The sequence below is a fragment of the Leptonychotes weddellii genome, chromosome 7 (genome assembly GCF_054177405.1).
Source record: "Leptonychotes weddellii isolate Sample4059 chromosome 7, ASM5417740v2, whole genome shotgun sequence".
NCBI lineage: Eukaryota > Metazoa > Chordata > Mammalia > Carnivora > Phocidae > Leptonychotes > Leptonychotes weddellii.
The window spans coordinates 27,387,525-27,394,392 of NC_138375.1; positions in this window are offsets into that span (position 1 = coordinate 27,387,525).

The following is a 6,868-nucleotide window of genomic DNA, read 5'->3' on the forward strand; positions in this document are numbered from 1 at the left end:
ATATAGCTTTTGGTTTTCCAGGACATCTAGCTTTCAGGGAATAATTGTTTCATGAATGGATGCACACCAGAATGGGCATCCAGTTCTGGTGCTGTCTCTTCCATTCATTAGCTGGGTAACCCAGGGGAAGGGTAGCCAGATAAAATACAGGATACTCCGTTATGTTTGAATTTTAGATGAACAATGAATAATTTTTTATTATGTATATTTTCCAATGCAGTGTTTGCATATGAATTTTTATTTGCTCAATTTGGCCTCTTCTTTGTAGGTCTTCTTGGCCTCAGATTATTTAGTCATAAAATGAGGAATTCAGTCTTCAGAGATTAAATGATTTCATCTGAAAGAAAAAATTGTAAGAAATCAGAATCAATTTTAAATACGGTAAATTTAAGTTGAGGTATAGCAAATTCTGGATTTGCAAAACAGGTTCTTAAATGGTGTGTCTGGGTATACATAATGGTGACCAGACCAGCAGACATGGTTATTATAAAAGTACTTCTTTTTCTCCATTTAATGATGTTTGTTTGGATGTCAAGGAGCTCTTTCAGGTTAATACCAAAATGTGGTCTTTTCAGTTTCTTTAGAGATTGGAGATATTTGATTTTGAAAAGCCCTCTCTCTTCAGTTTCTTAATTTCAAAGTACACAGAAGGTCTCTAGTCCACTTAGTTGAGAGCATTTTTTTTTTTTTGCAAGCAAATGGAAATTTTTGTATTTTTCAGACTAAACTTCCTCATTGTGTATGTATGTGTATGTGTGCTACATTTGTGTGTGTGGAATTTTGTCCCATTTCATCAAATGATGCAACATGTAACAACTTTTGGAGTTCTAATACTTCATTATACAGTATTTGCTATGTATTTATTAAATTGTATTTGCCCATATGCAATTGTCCAATGCTAAGATCAAGGGAATAGAGTTTGCATCCTAAGGCAGATTCTTTGTAAATTGAGGAATCATTAAAATTGGAATTTCCAAATGAATTTTTCCATGTCTTAAACTTCATGGAATGGAATAATGAGTCAGATGTCTGGGAAGGTAATTAGCAGTGTTCTTTCAAAAACAATCACGTTTGTGAGGCAAAGACATTCCTACTTTCACCCAACATTAATTTAATAATGTAGGGTCAGGAAAGCATTCAAAGGCTGGTGGAGGTGCACTCTTTAAGGTCACCAGACAGAAATTTGAGTTTTTGGGCCAAAACTGAAGTTGTGTGAATTTTATAATATGGTCAACATTGAGAACAGGAGAAATGTTAAACTGTGAATGTTTACAAAATGAATATTGTAATATCTTAAAGAATCTGCCGTTTTAATGTGATTTTAATGGCAAGATCAAATGGTCAAAATAGAGGTCATTGAAATCTACCAGACTGGAATGTCTTTCTTGTTTTCCAGTCTCTCTTCCTACCTTCACCTAAAAACAATCAGGGAGCACACACTTTCTGTTTACTCTTAATTCCATTTGGGATCCTCAGTGGACAATTTGTATCCCAACTTTCTCAGAAAACCATTTTTCATTTTCCTCTTTTGGTGTTCCTTGGGACCAGACACCACACTAGACTGTGACAAATCCTGCCCCTCTTGTGGCAGATCAACAAGCTTCACAAAAGATTCTTGTCCTTGCTATTTGTTTTGATTTTAGTACCTGTACTTCTAATAAATTCTACTCCAAAACACAATAGTGTATGCTAAGCCTTACGTCAGACATTTTATATGCATTATCTCACTTGATCTTCAGAACAGTCTTATGATGTAGGCATAATTATTTTGAACTAACAGATGAGAATTCTGAGGTCTACAGAAGTTAAACACCTTTCCCAAGGCCACAAGGATATTAAATGGCACTGGTAGAATTTGAACCCAGGGCTCTGGAATTCTTGACCACTATGTACAGTAAAATGCTAGTTTTATAATGAAAGTGACATCATTTATTAAATAATAATGATTATTTTTGTAACAACATTTATTTAGTACTTACAGTGTGTCAGGTGTTATACTAGGTGTTTTATCAGTCCTCTCCTTTGTACCAGAGTTAAGTAAGATTATATCTATTCTACAGATAGGTGAGTGAGACTTGAAATATAACTTTTTCAAAGTCACACAGCTGAAAAGAAGCAGACCCAGGAACCCAAACTAGAAGTATTTATCTTTAGACCCTCACGCTCTTCTCTCTTCATCCCTCCTTTTTGGGAGTCTTCTAGCTATTGCCAGTTATAGTCTAGAAGGGTTTGAATCCAAAAGGCTCTTTCTCTCCTACTGGCCTTCTGTCTGCCATCCTCCTTCCCTTCCTACTTCAAGACTGGAGTGGAGCCATCACAGAGGTGGAGCTTGCCTTATTGAATGTGGCACTAATGCTGCCTATCCTGAAATACACTTGGATTGGATATCCAAGATGGCACCAGCTGCCTTTGAAATGAAGCAATCTTTCCTTGGACTCCTTGAGTGAGACCATTGTTATCAGTGAAGACATGTTCAAAGGCCATGCTAAAGGAAAGATGCTCAGCCTTATAGGAGCTGATGTTAATGACTCAGTTGAAACTGTTTTATGGAAATATCAAGTCAAAGATTTGATCCTGAAGAGAAGGAATCTGGTCTTCACAAAAGGAAAATGGTTTAGCAAGTGGTAGCTAAAGATAATGTGAATCTTACAAACTTGGCTGGTAAAGATGGGACATGTAGGAGTGGATATAGGGTATGGAGACCATATGTCCTGGTTTATGCCTGTTTTATCTCAGTTAGTACCTAGCATCCACTTTTACTCTCAAAAGTGTCCTGATTTGAAAAATTATATGGGTGCTCTACATAAGAGGCAAAATGTAAATGCTGTAGGGTTTGTTCATCCATTTATTTATTCATTCAACAAATATTTATTGACTGCCTACCTACCCTGTACCAGGTAGTGTGCTAGGGAAGTAAAACAGGTAAGGTTCCTGTCCTTACCAGATAGGAAAATCTAGTAGACAAAGAACTAAATACATTTTTTACAGGTTGTGGTAGGAATTAGGAAAAAATGGCAGTTCTCTGGGGAAGTCTAAACATGGGGCACATGAAGGAAGAAGAGGAGCCAGCCATGGGTTATGTGAGTGGGAGTCAGATTGACGAACATGCAGGAATGCCTTGAGATGCGACTGAGCTTAGTATGTTCCAGGAGCTAAAAGGATTGAGAGTTAGGGTCCAACTATGGGAATGAGGTGAGGTTCTAGGGGGAAGGGAGGAGGCTTATTACCAGAATCTTGGAAGGTATTTAGGAGACCGGTGTTGTGCTAAGCCAGCTCCACGGTGGGTTTGTTGAGCAGCAGGAGTACTAGTTGGACTAGTCTATGAGATCCATGAAAAAACAATGTGAGAACACACTGGCAGCTGGGCTGGGGTTGGAACAAGAAGTTGCAATAGGTGGTTTCCAGTTTGATGCTTCTTAATAGATGGCCTGAATTTGAAGTCATGCCTATGCTGAGTCCTAAACCTGCTACCTATTTTTTATGCTCATGCTCTGACTGGCTAATTAACAATTAAAAGAACTAAGCTATTGCTTTTGTGATGGAAATCAATAGACTTTCCACATGGAAGAAATGTTTTTGTTTTATCTAAGATTGGAAGTCATAGTAGGAAGTTATGGGGGACATGCCAAAGTATAGACTATTTTAATGACAATAATTGTAGTTTGAGTATACTTTAACATATGAGAAAACTATTGTGTCACAGGTGCTCAATTCTGATACTCCCTCTCCCCCCATCTCTTCCCTTCTCCCCCAGCTCTCATCCTCAAATTGCATGGGGATTTTTGAACCAAATTTCTAATAAATAGGCTCTAAGAGAGCATTACAGCTGCATTTCAGATATATGGTAAGTACATGTAGAGTTACACTAAGACTCGATTTCTGGATTGAAATGCCAACTTATTCCTTAGAGCTGGCTGATATTTAGGAAGAAATGCTAGTGATTTGCCATGTGTCTGAAGTATAGTAGAGCTAGTGACTTCTTCACCCCTTCCCTCGCTGTTTTCAAGGCCCTCCACTAACCCATATGGTGCCTGTTGCAAACTCAGAGAGGGGTCTCTCCCTCCAGGCAGAAGCAGCCGTGTACCAGGATGCACACTGGACAAAAGAAGTGTGAGCTGCATGTCAGCCTCTAGTCATCCTCTTGGCTGGGTGCCATTGTGCAGTGAACAACCTGTACAGTGAGATATAGCTTCCCCGACCACCCATTGCTGTGGTTCCAAACATTCAAAAGATCTTAGCTCTAGTAAAGAATAGCAATGGGCCTGATCTGGCAGAGAAAGGAAAGAAAATTTTTGAGATCACTAAAAGGACTAATTATCTGCTTATGAAGCCCTAACTTTTACCACTTTGGTTTTGGTTTCTTGGATCATACTTTCTTTGATTTGCTCTTTGACCTCATTGGTACTTTCTTATTTGGGGGGAAAATGTGCAAATGTTCTTCCCCAAGGCAATATTTTTTTAAACCTACTAAATTGGAAAAATAGGTAAACTTTGTTCAGCTTACAATAATTCCATTTATGTTTTATCCGTGTATATAGAGCTCCTAGGGAGTCCACTTGGGGAAACCCTTTGAAAAGTGAAAGTTTTCCATTTCTGTGTTTTGGTGGATCATTCTTGTCCAGTCCTCATTCCATGTGAAGCACAAAATAGAACTCAGCTATCTGTTCTGTGCTACCACCTCTTGACAAGATACTCAACTTGTCTGTAATTCCAATAGAAAGTCATTCAGTGTTCTGTGTCGCTCAACGCACGTCTCCCTCAGATGATGCTCAGTGCATTGCTAAGTGCTCAAGCAATGCACAACTAAAAAACTCCTCATCTGATTTCTCCCTGGGCTCACATGTGAATGGAAAAGCTTTGACTCTAAAATATGGGGAAAACTGTGGTACCAGAGTAGTATTCTGATTGGCTATTATACTTGCATTTGTAGAGACTTGTAAAACAGAAGTTAGGGTATTTTCCCTCTTAACCCATGTTTATAAATAGTAGGCTGACACCCCCAGGCAGGGGTGTTATAAGGAAGGATTATTGCACTTTTTTAGGGGCTTTCAGTCACTCTAATTTTGGACACATACCTTACAACATACAGGAGGCATGCAGGAATCAGCACTCAGAAATGCCCTGGCTGACATGTCTTCTGGCTTAATTATAGCAATGCACATCCACAGCACCACTGTCTTGAATTTTTCCCATAGCAGTGTTTACACACTGCTCTGCCTCGGGTTTCTAGGCAATTCAGCCCAGAGATGTGTACTGATATACTGTACAGTAATTACCACTTGGATTCAGTTGTCCTACCAGTAGATTTATTTAAACTCTTTGGAGTTCTTAATACAATTATTTAGAAGTCATAGGCTTTAATTCCAATCCAGTGTTTTTAAAATTGTAGGTTGAAATCCATTAATGGATTTGAAATCAACTTAATGGGTCATTACCAGCATTTTGGGGAGAAATGACATTAAATAGAACAGAATAGTAAGTATCAAAGTCGATTGCACATAATAAAGGTTAGGATTGTTGCTTGAAATTTCCTCTGTATTCCATCCAATTTATATTCTATCTAAGAGATACAATTTTTTCATTACAAATCTGAAATCATGATGAGTTTTATTATGGACAACTTTTTTTCTTCTTGCTTAGTGGTAAAATTATGGTGTATCTTGCAATTGATGACAATTTAGATTTGGTATTGTGTGTATTGGGTTTCAATGTAAAATGTTTTTCTTCTTGTGGGTCATGGTTAAAAGAGCTTGAAGCAGATGATTTAACCCATCCTTTCCTGGTTGTCTTCTCTACTGGAAGTTGGATGGTTGGTCTCTTGCCGTCTGGAGACTTTATGCAGAATTTTTGAGCCTCCAGTGTCACCTCATTCCTAATGAGGAATGGCTGTCCTCCCCTGACAAGGAAGTATGCATTCCCAAACTGGTGATCTCTAATGTAGTCTCTCTTTGGATGTTGAAGATGATTCAGGCTAGGTAATAATAGTGTAAAAGATCTTGAGTAATGGGGATTCTCTGGTTTGACCCTCTAGTCTCTTATTCATACCGGTGCTTCCTGGAAGAGATTTTTTGGTGATATAGCAGCCTTGGAGGTGGCAGAGAAGGCTGTTCCTAAATACTACTTTTGTGGATGCTACCTCCTAAGTCTTCCTGTGGTTTCTCTCATTAGCCAGAGCTTCCATTGGCCACTGTCAACAGCGAGGGTTCACCAGAACAGTGGTCTTTTAAGGTCCTTGATATTTTTCATGTCTCAGGTGGTTAGCCTCTTTCTCAGGCTGACAACTCAGTGGGATTCTCAGCACCACTTATAGAGTACAAGTCACAGGGCCCTTGGTTCCCTTTCTGTACTGAATATCTGGAGAGTTCCTAGCCATTCATCTCTATTAAAGAAAGATAAATAATTTTTGCCAGCTTGTGTCTTTCATTTTTGTTAAGTGTTCATGCTATATTTTTATTTATTTAATCGTGAATAGGCAATATGTACAAATGTTTTAAAATGAGAAGTTGCAGGGGCACCTGGGTGGTTCAGTTGGTTAGGTGACCAACTCTTTGTTTCGGCTCAGGTCATGATCTCAGGATCATGGGATTGAACCCTGTGTAGGGCTCCCCACTCAGCAGGGAATCTGCTTGAAGGTTCTCTCCTTCTGCCCCTCCCCCCTCCACTTACTCTTGTGCACGTGCGCATGCTCTCTCTGTAATATGTAAATCTTTTTAAAAATTCAAAGTTTGTAGAAGGATATATATATATATATCTCTATGTAGATTCTTGCTAAATGTCTCCCTTTGACAATACCAAATGTTGGCAGTGATATGAAGCAACTAACTGGAATGCTCACACACAGAAGATGGGAGTGTAAATTGGTACACAG